We start from the raw sequence: 25,556 nt of genomic DNA, 5'->3' as shown, positions 1-25,556 counted from the left end.
GCCTGCAAAAAACTGAAATTATACATGTTTATCACCATGTATAAGTGTCAACTCAAAGTAGATTAAGGACCTTAATATCAGGCCTGGAACCTTGAAGCTAGTACAGGAAAGAACAGGGAATACACTGGAATTAATAGACATAGGCAAAGACTTCTTCAGTTGGACTCAAATGGTTCAGCAACTAAGAGAAAGGATTGACAAAAGGGACTACAAGAATTTATAAATCTTCTGTACAACAAAAGAAATTGTCTTTAAATTGAAGAGGCCATCCACAGAATGGAAGAAAATCTGCCAGCTATACATCAGACAAGGGACTGATAACCAGAGTATACAGGGAGCTCAAAAAACTAAACTTCCAAAAATCAATGACTCAATGAAGAAATGAGCAAATGAATTGAACAGAGCTTTTTCAAAGGAAGAAGTTCAAATGGCTAAAAAACACATGGAAGAATGTTCACCATCCCTGAGCATAAAGGAAATGCAAATCAAAACCGCATTAAGAGTCCATCCATAGCTCCCATCAAGAACACAAATGACAACAAATGTTGGGGGGGATTCGGGGGGAAAAGGAACCTTCATATATTGCTGGTGGGAATGTGACCTAGTAAAAACAGTATGGAGATTCCTTAAAAAACTGAAAATAGGCCTGCCATACAATCACTCCTAGGGATATACCTAGAAGGATTGTGTGTTAGATTACAACAAAGGCATCTGTGCACCCATGTTTATTTCAGCACTATTCACAAGAACTAAGCTATGAATATAGCCAAGATTCCCCACTACTGATGAATGGTTTATGAAAATGTGATGTTTATATACAATGGAATTTTACTCAGTCATAGAGAAGAATGAAATTTTGTCATTTGCAGGAAAATGGATGGAACTAGAGAACGTCATCTTAAATAAAGTTATCCAGACTCAGAAGTCCAAAAGCTGCATGTTCTCGCTCATATGTGGAATATAGACCTAGTACAAATGCAGCAATATTATGAATTACTGGTCCCACTAAGAGGAGGACATGAACAAGAGGAGTAGGGAAACTAGGAATATAGTTCATATACTCTCCATTCCTTCCTGTTATTTCTTATACTCTCTCTTCAACAAAATTAAAGATAAGGACAAAATAATTTCTGCCAGGTATTGAGGGGGTGGGAGAGAGAGAGGAAGGAGGTGGGGTAGGTGGTAAGGGAGGGGTGGGGGAAGGGGAGAGAAATGACCTAAACATTGTATGCATATATGAATAAAAAAAAAGGGAAAAAAAAAAGAATGCATACAGAAATCTTAAACCAACTGAAACTACCACAAGAAAGGGCCTAAGGCAGAATGAAGAAAACTAGAAGAGATGAACCATTTGGGGTTAGAATACATATATACTTGGAAATATCACAAAGAAACCCCCTGTGTACCTACCTGTACCTCAAATAAGCTAAGATGTCATGTTTTTCATTCTATCTTTTCTTTTTTTTTTTTCTACACAATTGGAGACCTGGAAGGCAGAAGAAGTCCTACCCAGGGGAGAGGGCTGCACCCAGGAGGGGGGATGTGTTGAGGAAAGGTAGCGGGAGGGTGAATATGGTTCAAAAAATGTGTACACATGTATGTAAATGCAAAAATGATAACTGTTAGAACTACTCCAGGAATTGGGGGAGGGAAGGATAAAGGAAAATGGTAGAGAGGGTGAATTCATGTATGATATATTTGATAGATTGTAAGAACCAATGTAAATGCCACAATGTACCCCCCAACCAGCACAACAATAAAGGAAAAAAAAAGATGCTCATAAAAGTTTAAGAAAAAAAATTAACATATGCTCTCTCAAATGGTATAGCACCTGCCTAGCAAATGTGAGGCCCTGAGTTCAAACTTCATACTGCTAAAAAACTAAACTTGTGCTCTTAAACAGTAAGTTACACTGATATCTGCATAGGTGTAGCTTACATTTAGCAATGCATTTGAATTTTATGTGAACATTTTTGAAGAGTGTTTTAGAAAATCAAATATAATTTAATTATGATAGATAATGAAAAAGGAAATGTAGATAGCCTATGACATCGTAATTAAAGAATACCTTAAATTTCTTTTATTAAAAATTTGTTGAGACTGTGGGAAATTCTGGAGTGTTAAGCAGAAGGTAAGTAAATCAACAAAGCAATGAGTTGACATGGACTATAGAAACTTAGGATTCTTTATTAATGTAATCAACAAATCATGAAATACAAATGTTATATAAAGCTACTAATCTATTTAAATAACAATAAAATTCCTCAATAACAATAAATGTAAGGAACAACAATAAATGTAAGAGACAACAATAATAGCAGTTTAACAAAAATAAAACCAAATTAGTAGGTACATCTTACTGTCAGTAAGATGGTTCCCAAACATAATTACATAAAGTTCTACTCAGACACAACTTGTTACAACATTGTTCTCCCTTTGAAATACAAGGAAATTGGTTAGAAGTCTGATGCAACAAAGTTAGTCAATAAGACATATAATAACTATTTTCATTATGTATTACGAAATGGCTTTCATATTGCTAAATGTCCTTCGTTTATATTTACCAAATAATGTTCATGCACACGTGTTAGGTACAGTTCTTAATTTTTGGCAAGTACATCCATTTAATTTTTAACTTACAAAATTCTAAGTGAGTAACAAACTTTCTGAACAAAAAAGGGAAGCTTTGCTGCAATAGGAAGAAGACTATTGGAATCATAAATCCAGAGCTTGGGTCCTAACTCTGCCACCAACCCCCAGTGTGGCTGTTAGCCATTACTTTTTTATGAATCTGTTTTCTTGCCCACTAAAGAAGGGGTTCACACTAGGTTTGTGATATCTTCTGAGCTAATGGATGAGTCCACGAGAGGGTTTCATGTATGTGGATTTCAAGATCAGTTTGCAAATCCCTATGTTCCCTATAGTGCATGCTCTGCTATGAATTCTGCAGTTTCATTGTTTCTTTCATGTGCTCCTTTAAAATTATTGAGTTGATCAATAACAAAAAAACTATCAGGAAGCAACTGTATTCAAGATCTGAATGAGAAGCAAAAATAGTGTTTCATGTGAATTTGTTTCTGGACTCTTTAAAAATTCAAACAGTGGTGTGCATAACCTGCACATTTAAGATGATTACTATTTAATTCTGCAGTAAGTTTGACTAGAAGGAGGATAATTTATGTGATTTTGCAATATTACAAATATTGTTATCATTATGGCTATTTGTCTATAAATTTAGTTCATTCAATTTATGAAAAGCAGTTTCTATCAAATCCATATCACCTGGAAGTTATCCTGGCCAAATAATCAAATTAATGCTTTCTGTTATAAAAAAAATGTCTAACTTCATTACATTTTATATTTCATAGTGTCTTCAACATAAAACTTGTTCTAATACAAATTTCATGACATCCTACTTATATCCTACTAACTTCAAATTCTAAGACAGTTGATAAGTGATATGGAGGTAGATGAGAGAGATAAAGAGAGAGATAGGGTCAGACCATAGATAAGTAGGTAGATATGGCACAGGTTGCTCTGTGATGAATTTTACTGACTCTCAGTTATCAACTTTTATAGTAAGATCATGTTGCTTTTTATCTAATATATTCTTCTTTATAAGCCATGAGGTTTTTGGTGTTTGTTTTTTTTGGTGGTACTGGGGTTTGAACTCCAGTGCTTTGCATTTGTCAGGCAGGTACTCTTATTACTTTAGCTATGACCCCAGCCCTTTCTGCTTTAGTTATTATTGAGACAGCATCTGACTTTATGCCTGGGGCTGGGCTGGACTGTGATCCTCCTATTGACATTTCCTTCATAGCTGGGATGACAGGCATATGCCACCATGGCCAACTTTTTATTGGTTGAGATGGGGTCTCCCAAACTTTTTGCCTGGGCTGGCCTTGAACAATGATCTTCCCCATCTCTGCCTCCTGAGGAGCTAATATTATAGGCTTGAGCCACTGTGCCCAGCTATTATGCATTTTAAATTTGTTCTTTTGTTTTATATACAAGAATATAAGTTGAATTTTGGATAGGACTGTGCAAGTTTGATCAGTTTGCCTTTCTTTGGTAACTGGGAGAAAGACAATTGAGCGAAGTGTGAGGACAAGAAACAAGCTTCAGAACATTTGGTAGAACTGAACTTCAGAATTCTCAATCAAATCAGTATTGCAAAGAAAGAAATTAGGAAATTAAAGATCTGGAACACAGTTCACACAGAATTATTGGTGCCACATAGTCTCTAGAAAGTCTGTATGCCTCAAGTAAAAGTATCCCTAAGGTTAAAGACATCTGTTTCAAAACACAATTCATTCATCATCCTAACAAAATTACTTTGTCTATTGACAAGGTTAGGAATTACAGAGTGAAAATAAATAAAAGAGTTTATTTGTGACGATTTTAATGCATCAGCACAGTCCCTTTAGTCTGTCAGGGCAGGAGAAGGAGACGCAGTATTTGTGGTGAGGTGATTCAGCTGAGTTTGATTAACTACTTGACGGGAACTGTCAGCATCTCTGTGAAGCTAATCAGAAATATTCCATTTCCTTAAATGTGTTTAATTGGGTTGAGGCCTCAGAGCATATTTTTATCAGACTTCTAGTGCTTCATAGCTAATGCCCTGTCGTGATGCTTTCAAAAATCTGTCTTTCTCATACTATTTGATTTATCATTTATGCTTCATAGCAGCAGCTCAGAAAATCATGAGCACATAAAAACTAGCTGCCACAAGTTACACTAACATTTCACCAATTTCAGTCTATATTGATTCAAATTATTACAGAAAGAATTATATTCAGAGTTGTATGTGTGCATTTATGTGTCAAAGAGAGAACGAGAAAGAGATGATATGAATGGCTTTTTTTTGTTGTTTTATTAATAAAAATAAAAACTATCATATTGGTTGATGGTTCCAGAGTTTATTCTCTTCCTTTCTAGTACTTTCTATTTCTCTTTCTCTCACTCTCTCTCTCTCCCCACATCTCTCTTCCCTCACATAAATTGATAGACAAATGATAAATACATAAAATTATTATTATATATCTACTATATATACATAAATATAGCATTTCAGAAATATTAATATATGTTTGGGATAATAATATAAAAAATTAAAAGATTGTATTTAATTCTCTGTTTTCTAGATACTTAAAAGTTAAATCTGCAAGGGTCTTAAACTCCATTATATAATTACATAAACTACATTGGAATAAATTGCATTTAAGCATAGATATTCGTCACAAGAATGTATCAATATAAACAAAGATTTATATGCTACTGGAAACTTGAAAGAGTAAAAATACATACAGCTAAGACTGTTTGATAGAAATACTAACAAACAATTTTCAAGGTTCTATGATAAGTTGTAGGCAGATGCTACCACATATGTAAGAAGAGAGTGCAGAAGGAAGAGATTATACATGCAAGTGTAATGCCCTCAATCTGAAAGCACTTTAAAAATGATGGTGAAATTTTTTAATTTAAATTTCCTTATTGAGTATATGACAATATCTCACTAACATTTTCATTATAGATACAGGATTTTAGTTTCTATAATTGCCATCATTTTTTCTAATTAACTGATTCATTTAAGTTTTGAATTTCTACCTCTTTCTATTTAATCAATTGTCAGTAACTCTACCACCAAATTATTTTTGTTCAATGACAATTTACAAGAAAATAAATTGCTGCTGTTATTATTGTTTTTCAAGGAACCATTTAAATATTGTGAATGCTCTCTTTATTCTGTCAAGATAAAAAAAATTCATGTGAATGTAAACTAGTCCAAACACTCAGTATTATTATGTGATACAGGCTGTCAAGTAGTTAGAGGCATTAAGGAAAGTCTGTTCCTACAAGAAATACACACTCCTCTCCAAGAGTCTCTGCTCCTTTCAGATTTTAATTCTCCACTTGGCTCTCAATTGTTTGTTTGTTAGGGTAAGTTTCTCTTTCAGGGAGCCCCTATACTTGTATGGAACACAAACAGTACATTTTGTTAGAATTATAACTAAAATAAAAACAAGCTAAGTTGGTAGAGTAACTCAAGCAATAGAGCATCTTCCAAGTGAGTATGAAACCTTAAGTTCAAACTCCATACCACCAAAAAAATTTTTAAAAAGTAATTATCTCTAAATGGCATTACAGGGAACTTTTCTTTGATTACTACATAATATGAAATTTCTTATTGTCTAGGAGTTAATGTCCTGACCAGTAGAATATGATCTAAATAAACAGACAAGTAAATAAAAAGTACATTGAGTAGATAATTATAGAAGGAAATGGGAAGCTTTTTATTTTTAACTTCTAAAGTGAAATCTGATAACCACAATATTAGCACTCCAGAAAAGATTAGGAAGGTACAGTTTTGAGAATTTCTTATCATCATACCAAAATAGTAATTCAGTGCATTTATGTTTTTACAAAAAGAAATTAAAATACTAAAATATTTCGCAAATATCAATTACTCTGTTAATGGCAATATATTTATTGAAGATTGGGGAGAATGCTGAATTGACAGGTATAAAATCATATTTCCTTACTTTACAAGCATTTTCTTCTCTTTTTGTTTACTGTTGTGTTGGGTGGGAGTACACTGTGGCTTTACAAAAGTTCTTACAATGTATCAAATATATCATACTTGAATTCACCCCTCTGCACCCCTCTACTGCTCTACTCTATCCTCTCTCCCCCAGTTCCTGGAACAGTTTGAGCTTGTATCATTTTTGCATTTACATACATGTGTACACATTTTGCCTAGAATATGGGAACGTTCATGTATGTGAGAGAAAGTAGCAGCAAGGACATGGAAAAAGGAGAAAGAGAATCTCAAACTAAAAGATAAAAAGCTAGCTTAATGTGGCTATGACTATTACTAAATTTTATTAGGATGTGTGCTAATTTTATAGTCAATGATAAGTTTATTGGGAAAATAAATAAAATAAATTTATATGCCTAGGATAAGTGGAACATAATCCATGTATTTCTTCTTATTGATAAGAAATCAGAAATTTTTTTTAAAATGGCCATTCTGTGCCATAACATTGTCAAAATAGACTTACAAATCACAAAATAATCCCCAATAACCAATATTTGTGTACTATTTCATCATTTATGATTAAATGATAATAAGGAATCACTTAAGACAGCTTTTATTTTTATTCAGTGGTCAGAAAGTCAAGACAATTTCAATACCAAATTCCATTTTTCTACTATTACTGATCATTTAAATTCGATCCGTTAAAGTTTATTGACTACCTATTTGTGTTCCTGATTCTGTTAGCATTAAAAAGAGAATGGATAAAAGCTTTAATTTCAGTTTTATATTCATGTCATGCTCTATTAATTTTTATTGCTTACATCCAAAAAAATTCTAAAATTCTCTAACCACGAGTTCAATACCTTCTTTTGAGCACTGTTGATGTCAGGTATCAGACATCAAAAGAGTACATACATCTCCTACATATGTCTACTCTCTGAAAACAGAGGCCATCCTGAGTCTGTCCTTGTATCTCCCCCAGATATTGCAGTGAATATGAGTTAATTGTGATGGAGAAATTACAGGGTTTGGTAGAAACAGGAAAAGAACAGAATGTTATGATGTTAAATTTAGTTTTGTGTGTATCATGCTTTAACATGTGTTAGATTTTTTCATTATTGTGACATAAGCAATTTAAAGGGAGGAGTTATTTATTTGATTCACGGTTTCAGAGGTTTCACCCTATCATGGTGGGGGAGATGGGAAGAAACAGAGAAGCTCATCTTCTTGGTGGCCAGGAAGTAGTGAGAATGCCTGTGATAATTGACTTTCTCCTTTCATTCCATCCAAGCCTCCAGCCTATGAGGTGGGATGGCTAAATTGAGATAGATATGCCTCCCTTAGTTAATCCTCTTTGGAAATGCTCCCAGACACCCTCAGAAGTGCATTTTACAAATAGATGCTTTTCAGTTCAATCAAGTTGACAACCAAGATTAAGCATTATAAAGTCAGTAATAGTGGTCCATGCCTGTAATTGCAAGAGGCAAAGGCAGGAGGATTCCAAGTTCAAGGCCAGCCTGGGCTACATAGCTAGACCCTGTCTCAAAACTAAATAAATAAATTAAATAAGTAAGTAAAATAATACCCATCACAGGATGGTTTAGCTTTAGTCACTTGAATTATTCTTTCAAATTAGATTTCTGTCTCTGATAAAATAACACAAACAACAAAATCCAGAGAAGTATATTATTTTCATGTATGCACACACACACACACACACAGGTATATATATGTGTGTGTGTGTGTGTGTGTGTGTGTGTGTGTGTGTGTGTGTGTGTGTATATATATATATATATATATATACATATATAGTCATGCTCTCCAAAGAAACAGAATAGACAGGGTTGTTGCTGTGTGTGTGTATGTGTGCATATGTTGAATGAGAGAGAGGTGGGGGTTTAAGGTTTGGCTCATGATTGCAAAGTCTGGAAAAAATAAAATCTAGGAGTGAGGCAGCACCCTTGAGAGTCAGGAAAGTGTTGCACTTCAAGTCTAAAGGCACTCTGCCACAGAACCACATGGATCCCATGCCACAGCTGAAGTCTGAAGGCAATTGCTATGGGAAGTTACTTTTGCTCAAGGGAGATCAGGCTTCTGTTTTACTCAATCCTTCAACAGATTGAATGAAACTCATCCACATTACAGAAGACAACTGTTTTACTTGAAGTCCACCATTTTAAATATAAACCATATTAAACAAACATCCTCACAGAAGTATCCAGGATAATGTTTGATAAAATATCTAGATATAGTGGCCAGGCTAGTTTACACATACAATTAGCCATCAGAGAAGAATATCCAGAACTTTTTATTACTAATAGCTCAGTGCTTTCCTTTAAATTTTTTTCTTTTTTTTTGGTAGTACTAGGTTTGAACTCAAGCCTCACTTTTTGCACTCTTTATTGTTAAGATAGGGTCTCATTTTATGACTTGGCAGGCCTCCAATTTGTGCTTCCCTGTGTAGCTGGGGTGACAAGCACATGCTCCTGTTCCCAGCCATTGAGAACATTTTGCCTAGCCGGCCTTGAAATGAGATCTTCCTGATCTCTGCCTCCCATGTAGCTACAAAAATAGAGGCATGAGCGACCACTCCGGGCCTTTTAGCATTATTATTTAACTGTCTCCTAAAGCTTTTATATCTCTAAAATTAAATGTTAGTCCAGTGTCATACACCATGAATAAAATAATACTGCAAGTAATTCAATGCAAGTAAAATGTTTTCTGTAGTTCTGAAACTAGCACTTCCCTTAGTCTATAAAAGGAGAGAAAAATGTAAAGAAGTATAAAAGCCATACTAGCACCAAGGTTAGGCCTTTTCTTTTATTAATTCAATTTTCATTAGATTTAAACAAGAATTAACTAGAGTTATTCAGTACCAGGCACCATAGCTTAGCAGCACACTACACTATAGAGTACCTATTGTTCACCTTCATTGATGGCTTGCGTAACAGGAGCAGTGACCACTGACACTGCCCAGCATAAAAGGCATTGGACTGGCTTGGCACTGGTGGCTCACACCTGTAATCTTAGCTACTTGAGAGACTAAGTTCAGGAGGATTGTGGTTTAAGACCAGCCCAGGCAACCAGTTGGTGAGACCCAATTTCCAAATATCTAAAGCAAAACTAGACTGGAGGTGTGGCTTGGGTGATAAAGTGCCTGATACAAAACCCTGAGTTCAAATTCCAGTCCAACAACAAAAAAAAGTGTACTGCATATTGCTAGCCCAGAAAAAAAAAATCAAAATCTGATGTATGTTTTCTACTGACTGTGTATGAAACCATCATAAGTTGGTATCATTTGTATATTCAGACTTAACATGATAACAATGAGCAACAAATAAAAATTCTCAACACAGAAATAGGTACATAAAGTGCCTTATTCATATTATTGTCCATTTTCTAATTGTACTTATTACTGTTGGATTGGTAGAATTCTTTTGTATTCTGGATAAATGTTCATATCAGATATGAAATATATGAATATTTTCCCTAACTTTAGCTCGCTCACTTCCTCATTACTTAAAAGTTTCATAGAGAAAAATGTTTTAAGTGTAATAATATCCAAATTATCTGTGCATCTTTTTTCCTTTGTTAAGATCATACTTTTGGTGTGACATGTAAAAACTCTTTGTAAAACTCAAGATCATGACCTTTTCTACTATTTTTTTCTAGAAGTCATATCATTTTGCATGTTATACTTAGGTCTATAATTAATTTTAAATCAATTTTTGCATGAAGTGAAAACATGTATTAATGTTCATATTTGCATGCAGAAGTGCATTTGTCCAACACCATTGGCTATCATTTCTCAACTAAATTTTATCTGTGACTTTGCCAAAAATCAGTTGCGTATTTGTGTGGGTTTCCAACACTGGGCTATTTCAAAGATCAGTGAATATATCCTTAGCCAATATAATACTATCTTAACTAGAATAGCTGTATAGTAAATCTTAAAACAGGTTATTATAGTTTCTCCAAATTTGACTTTGTCTTTCATTTTCAGAAGATTGAATATAATATACATACAAATGAGGCTTTTCATTATGTATTGTTTCATTCTCATGTGTCCTGCTTGATTTTCTGTAAGCTACTTGTCTCTGAGGTTTAGTGACTACCATTAATTTTAGAAATTTCTTAGCCATTACTTTAAGCATTTTTTCTATCATATTCTCTTTTTTCTTCTTCTGAAATCAGTTACATGTCCGTGAAGATCCTTTGATACTGTTCTGCAATTCAGATGTCCTCTATTTTTCTTTCTATTTCATTTTAAGCAATTTGTACTGATCAGTTTTGGAATTTCTAATTCTTCCCTTGGTGGTATTAAGTCTACTGATGAGCCCATCAAAGGCATTAATTAACTCTTTCTGCTTTTTTTTTTTCTTCTTACCATTTCCTTTCAGTTTTTTCTTATTCCCATTTCTGTGCTGAAATTGCCTGTTTTCTCATGCTTTATACATTTTTCCAAAACAAGAATTAACATAATTAAGAACAGTTATTCCAATTTTGCTTTGTGTTGGCCCCACCATGTGTATCATGTCTAGATCCAATGGTAATTGTTTCTGGACTGACTCCCTAAGGAGGTTCCTGATACAATTTTTTGTAGTCAGGCTACTACCCCCACACAGGAACACTTAATGGCCTTTGCCCACAATCCAGGATTTTTGCATATGCCCCGCCAGTCTTTTGCAACTGGCACCAAGGTTTTCACTTGACACATTTATCTGCTTATGTGCATTGGGTCTGTTTGCTCTCTCTTGGCAAAAAGATCTTGGAGGTGCTCACTACTATCACCACAGAAAGGTCATATAGAAGTCAGAGTTGGCATTGTTTGAATAGCGGGGCTGTGGGAAAGCCTCTTTCAAACTTTGGAGGAAGCCGATAGTTTCTAGAACTGGTAAACATATGTAAACATCTTTTTTTTTTTTTCATTTTTCTTTTATTATTCATATGTGCATACAAGGCTTGGTTCATTTCTCCCCCCTGCCCCCACCCCCTCCCTTACCACCCACTCCGCCCCCTCCCTCTCCCCACCTCAATACCCAGCAGAAACTATTTTGCCCTTATTTCTAATTTTGTTGTAGAGAGAGTATAAGCAATAATAGGAAGGAACAAGGGTTTTTGCTGGTTGAGATAAGGGTAGCTATACAGGGCATTGACTCACATTGATTTCCTGTGCGTGGGTGTTACCTTCTAGGTTAATTCTTTTTGATCTAACCTTTTCTCTAGTACCTGTTCCCCTTTTCCTATTGGCCTCAGTTGCTTTAAGGTATCTGCTTTAGTTTCTCTGCGTTAAGGGCAACAAATGCTAGCTAGTTTTTTAGGTGTCTTACCTATCCTCACCCCTCCCTTGTGTGCTCTCGCTTTTATCATGTGCTCATAGTCCAATCCCCTTGTTGTGTTTGCCCTTGATCTAATGTCCACATATGAGGGAGAACATACGATTTTTGGTCTTTTGGGTCAGGCTAACCTCACTCAGAATGATGTTCTCCAATTCCATCCATTTACCAGCGAATGATAACATTTTGTTCTTCTTCATGGTTGCATAAAATTCCATTGTGTATAGATACCACATTTTCTTAATCCATTCGTCAGTGGTGGGGCATCTTGGCTGTTTCCATAACTTGGCTGTTGTGAATAGTGCTGCAATGCACATGGGTGTGCAGGTGCCTCTGGAGTAAGGTGTGTCACAGTCTTTTGGGTATATCCTCAAGAGTGGTATTGCTGGATCAAATGGTAGATCGATGTCCAGCTTTTTAAGTAGCCTCCAAATTTTTTTCCAGAGTGGTTGTACTAGTCTACATTCCCACCAACAGTGTAAGAGGGTTCCTTTATCCCCACATCCTCGCCAACACCTGTTGTTGGTGGTGTTGCTGATGATGGCTATTCTAACAGGGGTAAGGTTGAATCTTAGCATGGTTTTAATTTGCATTTCCTTTATTGCTAGAGATGGTGAGCATTTTTTCATGTGTTTTCTGGCCATTTGAATTTCTTCTTTTGAGAAAGTTTTGTTTAGTTCACTTGCCCATTTATTTATTGGTTCATTAGTTTTGGGAGAATTTAGTTTTTTAAGTTCCCTATATATTCTGGTTATCAGTCCTTTGTCTGATGTATAGCTGGCAAATATTTTCTCCCACTCTGTGGTGTTCTCTTCAGTTTAGAGACCATTTCTTTTGATGAACAGAAGCTTTTTAGCTTTATGAGGTCCTATTTATCTATGCTATCTCTTAGTTGCTGTGCTGCTGGGGTTTCATTGAGAAAGTTCTTACCTATACCTACTAACTCCAGAGTATTTCCTACTCTTTCCTGTATCAACTTAAGAGTTTGGGGTCTGATATTAAGATCCTTGATCCATTTTGAGTTAATCTTGGTATAGGGTGATATACAAGGATCTAGTTTCAGTTTTTTGCAGACTGCTAACCAGTTTTCCCAACAGTTTTTGTTGAAGAGGCTGCTATTTCTCCATCGTATATTTTTAGAGCCTTTGTCAAAGATAAGTTGCTCATAGTTGTGTGGCTTCATATCTGGGTCCTCTATTCTGTTCCACTGGTCATCATGTCTGTTTTTGTGCCAGAACCATGCTGTTTTTATTGTTATTGCTTTGTAATATAGTTTGAAGTCAGGTATTGTGATATCTCCTGCATTGTTCTTTTGACTGAGTATTGCCTTGGCTATTCATGGCCTCTTGTGTTTCCATATAAATTTAACAGTAGATTTTTCAATCTCTTTAATGACTGTCATTGGAATTTTGATGGGAATTGCATTAAACATGTAGATTACTTTTGGGAGTATAGACATTTTTACTATGTTGATTCTACCAATCCATGAGCATGGGAGATCTCTCCACTTTCTATAGTCTTCCTCAATCTCTTTCTTCAGAAGTGTATAGTTTTCCTTGTAGAGGTCTTTCACATCTTTTGTTAGATTTACACCTAGGTATTTGATTTTTTTTGAGGCTATTGTAAATGGAATTGTTTTCATACTTTCTTTTTCCGTTTGCTCATTGTTAGTGTATAAAAATGCTAATGATTTTTCTATGTTGATTTTATATCCTGCTACCTTGCTATAGCTATTGATGATGTCTAGAAGCTTCTGAGTAGAGTTTTTTGGGTCTTTAAGGTATAGGATCATGTCATCTGCAAATAGGGATATTTTGACAGTTTCTTTACCTATTTGTATTCCTTTTATTCCTTCTTCTTGCCTAATTGCTCTGGCTAGGAATTCCAGTACTATGTTGAATAGGAGTGGAGATAGTGGGCATCCTTGTCTGGTTCCTGATTTTAGAAGGAATGGTTTTAGTTTTTCACCATTAAGTATAATGCTGGCTGTAGGTTTGTCATATATAGCTTTTATAATGTTGAGGAACTTTCCTTCTATTCCTAGTTTTCTTAGAGCTTTTATCATGAAATGATGTTGGATCTTATCAAAGGCTTTTTCTGCATCTATTGAGATGATCAAGTGGTTTTTGTCTTTGCTTCTGTTAATGTGGTTTATTACGTTTATTGATTTTCATATGTTCAACCACCCCTGCATCCCTGGGATGAAGCCTACTTGGTCATGGTGAATAATCTTTTTGATGTGTTGCTGAATTCGGTTTGCCATTATTTTGTTGAGGATTTTTGCATCAATGTTCATTAAAGAGATTGGCCTATAGCTCTCCTTTTTTGGAGGTGTCTTTGCCTGGTTTTGGGATAAGTGTAATACTGGCTTCATAAAATGTGTTTGGCAGTTTTCCTTCCCTTTCTATTTTGTGGAACAGTTTAAGGAGGGTTGGTATTAGTTCTTCTTTAAAGGTCTGATAGAATTCAGCAGAGAATCCATCAGGTCCTGGACTTTTCTTTTTGGGGAGACTCTTGATTGCTGCTTCAATTTCATTTTGTATTATAGATCTATTCAGGTGATTAATTTCCTCTTGGTTCAGTTTTGGATGATCATATGTATCTAGAAATCTGTCCATTTCTTTTAGATTTTCAAATTTATTTGAATATAGGTTCTCAAAGTAGTCTCTGAAGATTTCCTGGACTTCCATGGTGTTTGTTGTTATCTCCCCTTTTGCATTCCTAATTCTACTAATTTGGGTTTTTTCTCTCCTTGTTTTAGTCAGGTTTGCCAGGGGTCTATCAATCTTGTTTATTTTTTCAAAGAACCAACTTTTTGTTTCATTAATTCTTTGTATGGTTTTTTTGGTTTCTATTTCGTTGATTTCAGCTCTTATTTTTATTATTTCTCTCCTTCTATTTGTTTTGGGATTTGCTTGTTCTTGTTTTCCTAGGAGTTTGAGATGTGTCATTAGGTCATTGATTTGGGATCTTTCAATCTTTTTAATATATGCACTCATGGCTATAAACTTTCCTCTCAAGACTGCCTTAGCTGTGTCCCATAGGTTCCGGTAGGTTGTGTTTTCATTTTCATTGACTTCCAGGAACTTTTTAATTTCCTCTTTTATTGCATCAATGATCCATTCTTCATTAAGTAATGAGTTATTTAGTTTCCAGCTGTTTGCATGTTTTTTGTCTTTACTTTTGTTGTTGAGTTCTACTTTTACTGCATTGTGGTCAGATAGTATGCACGGTATTATTTCTATTATCTTATATTTGCTGAGGCTTGCTTTGTGCCCGAGGATATGATCTATTTTGAAGAAGGTTCCATGGCCTGCTGAGAAGAATGTATATTGTATAGAGGTTGGATGAAATGTTCTGTAGACATCTACTAGGTCCATTTGATCTATTGCATATTTTAGATCTTGGATTTCTTTATTGAGTTTTTGTTTGGATGACCTATCTATTGATGATAATGGGTTGTTAAAGTCTCCCACAACCACTGTGTTGGCGTTTATATATGCTTTTAGGTCTTTCAGGGTATGTTTGATGAAATTGGGTGCGTTGACATTGGGTGCATACAGATTGATGATTATTATTTCCTTTTGGTCTATTTCCCCTTTTATTAGTATGGAATGTCCTTCTTTATCTTGTTTGATCAATATAGGTTTGAAGTCTACTTTGTCAGAGATAAGTATTGCTACTCCTGCCTGTTTTCGGGGGCCATTGGCTTGGTAAATCTTCTTCCAGCCTTTCATCCTAAGCCTGTGCTTATTTCTGTCAGTGAGATGAGTCTCCTGTAAGTAACAAATTGTTGGATCTTCTTTTTTAATCCATTTTTCAAACGGTGTCTTTTGATGGGTGAATTAAGTCCATTAACATTAAGTGTTAGTACTGATAGGTATGTGGTGATTCCTGTCATTTAGTTGTCTTAGTTGTTTGAAGGTTTGATTGTGTGTACCTAACTTGATGTTACTCTCTACTGTCTTGCTTTTTCTTTTCCTGTGGTTTGGTGCTGCCTGCCTTTTCATGGTTAATTTGGGTGTCACTTTCTGTGTGCAGGATCCCTTGCAGAATCTTTTGTAATGGTGGCTTTGTGGTCACATATTGTTTTAGTTTCTGCTTATCATGGAAGACTTTTATTGCTCCATCTATTTTGAATGATAGCTTTGCTGGGTAGAGTATCCTGGGGTTGAAGATATTTTCATTCAGCATCCGGAAGATCTCACTCCACGCTCTTCTTGCTTTTAATGTTTCTGTTGAGAAGTCTGCTGTGTTTTTGATGGGTTTACCTTTGTATGTTTTTGTTTTTTCTCTCTTACAGCCTTCAATATTTTTTCCTTAGTTTCTAAACTTGTTGTTTTAATGATGATATGTCGTGGAGTAGTTCTATTTTGATCTGGTCTGTTTGGTGTCCTGGAGGCCTCTTGCATCTGTATGGGAATATCTTTCTCTAGATTTGGGAAATTTTCCATTATTATTTTGTTGAATATATTACGCATTCTCTTCACTTGCACCTCTTCTCCTTCTTCGATGCCCATGATTCTCAAGTTTGGTCTTTTGATGGAGTCAGTGAGTTCTGTATCTTCTTTTCACAGGTCTTGAGTTGTTTAATTAATAGTTCTTCAGTTTTTCATGTAATTACCATTTCATCTTCAAGTTCTGAGATTCTGTCTTCTGATTGTTCTATTCTGCTGGATTGGCCTTCCGTTTTGTTTTGCAGTTCTGTTTTGTTCTTTTTTCTGAGGTTTTTCTATATCCTGGCTGGTTTCCTCTTTAATGTTGTCTATTTTTGTCCTGAGTTCATTTATCCATTTATTCATTGTGTTCTCTCTTTCACTTTGGTGTTTATACAGTGCTTTTATGGTTTCCTTTATTTCTTCTTTTGCTTTTTCAAATTCTCTATTTTTGTTGTCTTGGAATTTCTTGAGTGTTTCCTGTACATTTTGGTTGACCCTATCCAGTATCATCTCTATAAAATTCTCATTGAGTACTTGTAGTATGTCTTCTTTTAAATTATTCTTGTGGGCTTCATTGGGTCCTTTGGCATAGTTTATCTTTATTTTGTTGGAGTCTGGATCTGAGTTTCTGTTTTCTTCATTCCCCTCTGGTCCTGTACTAATTTTTTGCTGTGGGGAAACTGGTTTCCCTGTTTTTTCTGTCTTCCCGCCATTGTCGTTGGTGTTGTTACTGTCCCTGTACTGTGTGCAATTAAATATTTTCTAGCTTGTAATAATAACAATGGTAATATTTAGAATGGAAGGGTGAGCTGAGATGGAAAGCAAGAAGTTAAAGAAAAGGGGAAAACAAATATACAGACAAGAGGGAGAAAGCAGAACAAGGTATCAGACAAGAGAGTTTCAAAGGTATAAACAGGGAGTGTTAGTGTACTAATCGACCGTAAGCTGAACAGACATTAGAGAGACAGAGAGAGGATTGAAAATCAAAGATAAAAAAAATAAAAAATAAGTAAATGAAAGAAATATCTATATATAAAAATGAATTAAAATAAAATGGAAAATAGAAAATTAAAAACAAAAAACAAAAACCAAAAAACTTCCAAGTTTATATGCAATGCAATTTCAGTCTTAATAATTTGGATGTCCGTCTCAATCTCCAGTCCTGGAGTTGGTGCCTCAGATGTTGTTCTGTAGTTGTCTCATCAAAGGGGATGCATAAAGTAGAACAAAACTACACACTCACACACACACACACACACACACACACAAAAGCCCCACCAAGTGTGCCAAGTTCAAATGCAATACAGTTTCAGTAAGTTTTTCGGCTTGCAGGTGTAATTCGGTTGTTCTCTCATCAAAGGTAGGGAGAAAAAGAAAAAAAAAGAGTCTGGAGACCATTCTGAGAGTGGTATCTGCAACTGTGGCTTGCCTGCCTGCTGCTCTCAGCCTGCTGTAGTTGGCAGCATTATTTATGCAGATCTCAGGGGTGAACTTAGCACTACACCTGGTCCCACAGGCTTTGTTTGCTCAGAGGTCTCCTGTGCGGGAGTCTCTGCTACAGGCTTTCCCCTTTCCAAGCACTGGGAAAGGTGACCTTGCCCCCAAGTTGTCAGGCCTGCGTGTTTATTTACAGTTCACATGGGAAGTGGGCCTTCCCTCCTCTCCTGTGGAGTTTTTCTCCCTCTGCCACTCTCACAACTTCCCCGCTCCTGGTTGCTGGGCGTGGGCCCTGCTCCTGCCAGAGGCTTATTTATTTACAGTCCCGGGAAGGATTCCCTTCCCCCAATCTTCAGTGCTCAGGGTGCCCCACCCTCTTTCCAGCGTGTCTTAATTATTCTTATTGCTTATTACTCAGTTTCTCTTTTTTTCCCTGGGTGGAGGTTAGTCTGTCCTGGAGGCTATGCTGCTCTGGCCCAGGCTTGTCTGTGGGAGAACTGCGGTACCGCGAAGCTCACCTGGTTTGCGTCTTCCCAGTGGGTTCCGGCCACTGGAGGCCCGGGGGCCCTCCTCGTTTCTCCATTTAACATGAAGTGGAGATTCTCTGTTTCGGCTGGAGGTGTGGAGGAGTCAAAGTTATGCCTTTTCTCAGTGATTATGCCTGCAAAGTGTGTCTCCAGCATCTCTCCAAGATTTCACTATAGGAGGCTCGCTTTCTGCTTCCTACCTCTAGCCGCCATCTTGGAATCTCCCCTGGTTTCTAGTTTTTAATGGAAATAGCAAATTATTTTCAGACTTGGTGTCTGGTTGTCTCTATGTTTACTTTTTACTTCTATGGCTAAAGCTAATTATGGCACTAAAAATATTAAGAGTTAATTCAGTCTTTATTAATCCTGTCAAAATGGTAGAAATCATTTTAAAATATATTCAGTAATTTAAGTAGTTAAAATAAATTGATTTCTGCCATCCATTTAAAAAGAGAAAATTTCTCTTTATCACTTAAATTAAGCATAGTGCCAAAAAAATGATTTCACCAAAACTTTGACTCTTCACATTTGAATTACACTTGCCTATTAATATTGTCCTTCATAAGTGAAGCCAGTTTGGGTAGAGATAAAGAAAAAATTGAAGGAACAATGATGAGTATACCTAAGGGTGAGAAAAAAAATATTCAGAAGAGATAATTACAATTACAAAGCAGAATTGTTTTTTGATCTTTAAATAACCTTTTCAATTTGTTTTCTCTTTAAAAATTTCCACAATGTCAATCCAAAATTTCTTATTTTTGTCTATAGTAAAGATGATATATACATGCTGTCTCCATAGTCATGAGAAGTATTCTTAGGTAAGTAGTACTGAGTTGAGCATTGTTGTCTAAAGAATCCATTCTCTATTTCCAAAGCTGTGTCCTAATTGTGCACAATCTCTGGAACGAACTACTAGAATTCATTAAAATCTGTATTTAAAATTATTCTCAGAATGTTATTAGTGTTGCTGGTGGTATATGTATACTATCATTATCATATTCTTATCTTTGTTTTCATCATCAGTAAGAATACATTAGATTAAAGCCACTTGACCTATTTTCCTCTGGAATACATTGTTGATTACCTTTTCATAAATCACATATTCTCCAAAAACTCAGAGATGGGGGCAGGATTTCTGTATCTACTAAATACATTTACTTTATTTATATTGAGTAAAGTTGCTCTTATAATATTCCTGTTTGAGTCAGGATGATTTGAATGCTAAATTCAAATCTATTTTTTGCACACATTATAATGCACACATACACTGAAATCACATTAGAATTTTAAAAGCAAAACATAGAAGACCTTTCTTGTGTATGTACCAGATAATGTGGTATAATAGATGAGATTTAGCTTTTAAAACTATGAACAATTTTAACACACAGCAATCACTCCCCTATTAACACAAGTACTCCTTCAGACTCTTGCAAGTTGGCTGTATCATTTCTTTTTCTCCACTCTGTTCATTGACAAAGAAGAATACTCACAACCAAAATATAATTTCCTTTGCTAGTACAAAATGACCCTCCTTTTTCTTTTGTTCTCCTTTCAGTCCTTCTCTATTTTCTCAACCAGGTTACGTACTCCTATAAACATAATTCTTTCTTAAAAGTAATTCAAACGTAAATATTTAAAGAACATATATAATAGAATATGAATAAACACATAGAAGCTTAATTTTTCATAAAGGGGAATTATAGTTATTCCATATATTTTTCTTCATCTTAACAAAGCATCCATTAACTTGAGCTAGAAGATTCTTACCTTCACACACACACACACACACACACACACACACACACACACACACATACATATGTATACATACTTGACATTTTCCTTAAAAGAAAAAAATCTATTTTTAATTGAAAGAATTATAGGACAAACTATCATTAGATTTCTAAATGATATATTTCATCTTGACAAAATTCATTGCTTCAAATATATTCTACCAATTTTGAAAGCTCAAATAACCAGAAAAATTGAATTTTTATTTTTTGTTATTCTTCTCCCTAGCTATGAACATTTACTAAAATTAATTCAATGTTATATTATTATAAACTTTAAAGCTACTAAGGAATTGTTTCATTTACCAAAGGGAATACAGTGTAAAAAATGGTATTTTTATTAATTGAAGTGACAGAATTAAAACTTCATGCACAATAAGAATTAACTCATTACAAATACTTTTCTGCTTATTAAAATGTTGCTTATGCCATACAGAAGAATATCTAAAGGCAGCTGGGGACTGTACTTCATACTGAATAGTGAATTAAACATTACCATTGAAAACCACCTAGCTTCTGCATAAATACCATCTACACTTCCCTACATATCTCTCTGCCACTACACACAGACAAAAAAATAAAACAGGTCTAAGCTAAATTAAGATCAGGGAGCAGTGAGTGGGGAATAATAAAACTAATGAGAGTGAGTGAGACAAAGGTGGAAAAGGTTGCAATCTCAGTAAGTAAACACAAAGCCTTGATATGCAACAAGATAGTCTAATTTAATCTAGAATTTCTATAGCAAGCCTACTATCCTCAAAGAAGGCCACAGAAGTCCGAATAGTGATTTTTATGTGACAAGCCATAATAAATCTTTCCTAGAAGAAAGAGTTCTCTGAATATGCACACATGATTCTATACATTAAAATCAAGCAAATAAAAGCTTAAAGTCATTACTCAAGCAATATACCAAGACCCAACTTACAGTAAGAATGAGAAAACAGATACAGATTTAGACATGATATTTTACAGTTACAACATATTTTTAATTTATCAAATAGTTAACAAAATAAAAAATAAAAAACTAGACTAAGAAAATGAGCATGCAAAAAGAAACTCTAGAAAGTAATAAGTATATTTTTTAAAGTGATTAGGTGTAATTTTAATAATTGAAATTTCTAAATTAAAATTGAATCAAAGTTAAAAACAAATTATCTATAACCAAAGATGCATAAGTAGCCTAAATATAACATTTTCAAAATTAATAAGAATGAGACATAGACAAAAGTTTCTTGAAAATATGAAAAACAGGTTAAAAACTAAGAAGAAATAACATGCTGTAATGAACCTGCAGAACAATAAAGACCAAGGAAACATTTTTAGAATCACCCAGAAAGAAAGACAGTTTGAAAGAATGTAAATTAGACCTTTAGAAAACTTCCCAACAGCAAGTTATCAAACCGAAAGTGCATTAATATCCTGACAGGAATTAACTTTTACTCAAAAAGCAGTGTGCACCAAAACTTTCAAAAATGAAGGAAAAATAATGTGGTATCAGCTAGACCAAAGACTGATTGCTATCAACAGGCCTCATCTGAGAAACTTTCAAAGAATTGTTTTGAAATGATTTTTAAAAATCTAATATGTACAGTTATAAATATGAACCAATATGTTAGACAAAATAACATGACATGGTAGAAAGAGAGGATGAAGAGAAAGTATGTCTTTTTATTTTTCAGAAGTCAAGTTAAAGATTTGAACAACTTTGGGCTTGTTGAGCAACTAAGATCTCAAGTACCCATACCTGTTGAAAGAAATAGAACTTGTTCCTCCAACTATGTACAGTGAAAATGGAGTAAGGCAACTACCATTAGCAACATTAACAATAGAAACCTTAAATCATTCAAAAGTGAATAATTGAGGATGAGATGTTCTTTTTTTTTTTTTTTAAGGTGGTACTGAGGCTTGGACTCAGGAAAAAGGAATAATTGAAAAAAGCAAAAATAAGAGAAAATTGAAATCATGAATATGAACAAGTCCAAAGAAATATAAATATATTAATTAAAAGATAAAGAATCCCAGGAAATATTCTTATGAATCAATGAAAAGCTATTCTTTAAAAAGATCAACCTATACTTACCTGGCAGGGGATACCATGATCACGAAGGTGGTTTTCCCAGGGGGAGGCTTATCCATTGCACTCCGGATGTGCTGACCCCTGCGATTTCCCCAAATGTGGGAAACTCAACTGCATAATTTGTGGTAGTGGGGGACTGCGTTTGTGCTCTCCCCAAATAAATAAATAAATAAATAAATAAATAAATAAATAAAAAGATCAACCTAAAACATAAAGGACAGATATACTTATAGTAAAAGGATGGCAAAAATATACAGGAGAAATATTAACAAATGGTTACTACAACTACATTAATTTTTGGAAGTAAATTTCAGAAAAAAAGTTATTAATGACAAAGATAATTAGTATGTAGTGCTAAAAATTTCAGTGTAGCGAGGTCGTGCAATAATTTTAGATGTATATGCAATGAATGAAGTTACTCTAGAATACTGAAAGTTCAAACATTTGATAGAAAGTGAAAGATCTATGAAAGACTTCAAAGCAATGCTTTCACTGAGTAAGCCAGAACAAATATTTAATTTAGACATTTGAATAAAATAGATTAGCAAGAGATAGCAAAACTATCAAAAGTAAAGGTACGATTGGGGGTAGAGTAGAGCTCTTTCCTAGCATGTGTGAGATTCTAGTTTCAATCCCTAGCAACACAAAATAAATAAGCAAGTAAAATAATTATGGAGAAGATATTGTCCTCCAGGATATACAGAATATTTAAAAATTTACCACTCAATAGGCCATAGAGCAAGTTGCAGGACATTTTAAATCATTGGTACCATACATGTCTTTTTTCTTTGGAATTAAATACTTAAATATAATTTTGGAATGAAACACATAAAATAAAAATCCCCAACTGTTGTCCAACATTTTTTATTAGCTTTTGATTAGATTGACTTATTTCTTATTTATATTTATGAATTTTCATATGCTCTATAAATGAGTCCTTGGTCAGATAAATCTATTACAAATGTCTTCTGTTACTCTACAGAATTTTTTACCTTGATGTTTTCAATAGACTTTTAACTTTAATATGAGCTAATGTGCATTGCTCTTTTATTATTGGTGCTGTATATACATTGTTTAAGAAATATTTATACCTTCCAATCTTACCTGAATTCCCTGAGTTTCCTCTAAAAGTTATATTGTGTTAAGTTTAACATTTAAATCTACAAGTTATCTTGAAAAATCTTTGACAATGATTTGAGGTAGGTGGCAAAAATTTTTTCATATGGCTATTACATTGTTCCCAGTATCATTTGTTGAGAAAAATCACCCATTTTGAACTGCAGATCACATTATGAATCATGTGACTTAGTCTGCTTCTACACTCAGTTTTGCTCCATTGATCTGTCTTTTCTTGCAAAAATAGCAATGTATTAACTACTATACATTTATAAAGGATCTTAATGTCTGCTATATCAGCTATTCTTGTTCCTTTTCCCTTTCCATACCTATTAGAATCAGCTTACCAATGGAATAAATAAAACCTACTTGAATTTACCTATTTGGAAACTTCCAGTGTAGATTTGATACATATTGAAGATATAGATTAATTTGAGTATAATTAAAATCTTTACTATGTTGAGTTTTTTCTATCCATCATTGTGATCTTTTTGATTTCTCTCTCTGTGTCTTACACACACACACACATACACGTCCATCTACTTACATCTACTTCATAGATCTACTTGGAAACAATATAGAGAATAGTATTTAGAGTAAATATGGTTACTAATATCTTCTTATCTTTTACCTAGTTTGTTTCTATCCATTCTGTGAACAGTTTATTTTGAGCATCAGCTAGACTAAGTTAAACTTAGGGAAACATTGATAAAACATTGTTTCTGGATATGTCTGTGAGTGTTTCTAAAAGAGATTGGCATTCAAATCAGTAGACTGAGTAAGGAAGACCCATTGTTACCAGTGTGGGCACGTATCACCTAACACTTCGAGCACCCAGATAAGAAAAAAGACAGAGGAGATAGGCCCTCACTTTCTCTTCTGAACCTGGGACATCCACTTTTGGTGTTGGACATCAAAACTCTTGATATGCAAGCGTTTGAACTCACAGACATACTTTAGCAGTCCTCTACTCCTCAGGTTTTTAGATTTGGACCTCAGGCTCAAAGTGATTCCATCAACTCTCCTACTTCTCAGGTCTTTGCTTTCAGACATCACAAGCTTCCTTGATGCTCTAGCTTCAGGTGGCATATGGGATTTCTCAGCTTCCATATTTATGTGAAACAATTCTCATAATAAATCTTCTCCATAAATAAATATATAGATATTCCATTGGTTCTGTTTATCCAGAGAATCTTGGCTTGTAGATTTCTTGAGACCAATCTTTGTTATTACTCAGGTTTTATCTATAAATTCTCAGTCACTATATAGTTGTTTATATACCCCTAGATTCCTACCAGCATTTATGTCAAAGTCTTTATCATATTACTATCCAATTTTATGCTTATTTGCCTGAATCCTTCTTCCTCTTCTGTTTCATAAGCCTGAAGGAAAGAAAATAGTTCATAGTGGATTGCAGAAAAAAAATGAATTGACCTAGTTCACACTGATGAGTGAAGTTTAAATGAGTTTGCTATTTGTAAATCTGCTATTTTACTCTCTTCCCATATCACCCACAAAATTCATTTTTTATACAATAGTGATGCCTCATTCTACTTGCTTACCAAAATGTTTAAAATGCTAATTTGAAAACAGAAGCCTATCCAAATAAAATGAAGCTCCTTTTTCAATGCTAAAAGAAAAGTTTGGGGGTTGTTTGCCAGTAATTACTCAAAACTTTTAGGTCAATGAGGCTGAAATAAGCAGGCTTTCAGAGATGCTTGTATCTTAGTACATTCCATTTCATAGAATAGTTGACATTCTAACTATATCTTAAGTGTAACTGGGGGTGTCAACAGGAATAAAAAGCAGAGAATGTCAACCCATGATATATTCAGCATATACAAAGAAAGCAATGGATGATGAATGGAAAGTCATAATTGTGTGTGAAATATTGAAAAATTTAGTGTAGCTGGAGTTTGAAAGCTTGGGTTCAGCTGAGGATGAAGCTAAGAATGTGAGGTAGGCCATGAAAACAAGTTTGAGAAGTCAGGATAAATAATTTGGCTCCTTTTTTAATAGGCAAAGAAATGAGAAAGTTTGAATTGTCATAACATAATTAAATTTTTGGAAAAGAAGCATTAGAAGTGACATAAAAAGCTGCATTAAGAGGCAGATACACAATTACATGATTGTTGCAGTGGTATTGACAAAAGAGGATGAGAGCATCAATTAAGAACCATCAATATGTGTGAGGAAGAAGAATCAGATTCAGAACATAATTTCTAGATATTACTAATAAAGTGTGATTTCTGATTAAACATAGAGGGATGAACTTGAAAATTAGGTGGATGATGAA

The 25,556-nt window shown here is 34.5% G+C and overlaps 1 non-coding gene across 1 annotated transcript; it reads left to right on the top strand.

Annotated features, from left to right (window-relative positions):
- The first annotated feature begins 22,139 nt into the window (after positions 1-22,139).
- On the top strand, positions 22,140-22,301 carry LOC141415105 (U1 spliceosomal RNA). The gene has a single exon (XR_012440132.1). It is a non-coding gene; the product is annotated as a U1 spliceosomal RNA (small nuclear RNA).
- Positions 22,302-25,556: the final 3,255 nt, after the last annotated feature.

This window comes from Castor canadensis, chromosome 12, assembly GCF_047511655.1.
Source record: "Castor canadensis chromosome 12, mCasCan1.hap1v2, whole genome shotgun sequence".
NCBI lineage: Eukaryota > Metazoa > Chordata > Mammalia > Rodentia > Castoridae > Castor > Castor canadensis.
Note: the sequence above shows the minus strand (reverse complement) of the source record. Positions and strands in the feature narration are given on the sequence as shown.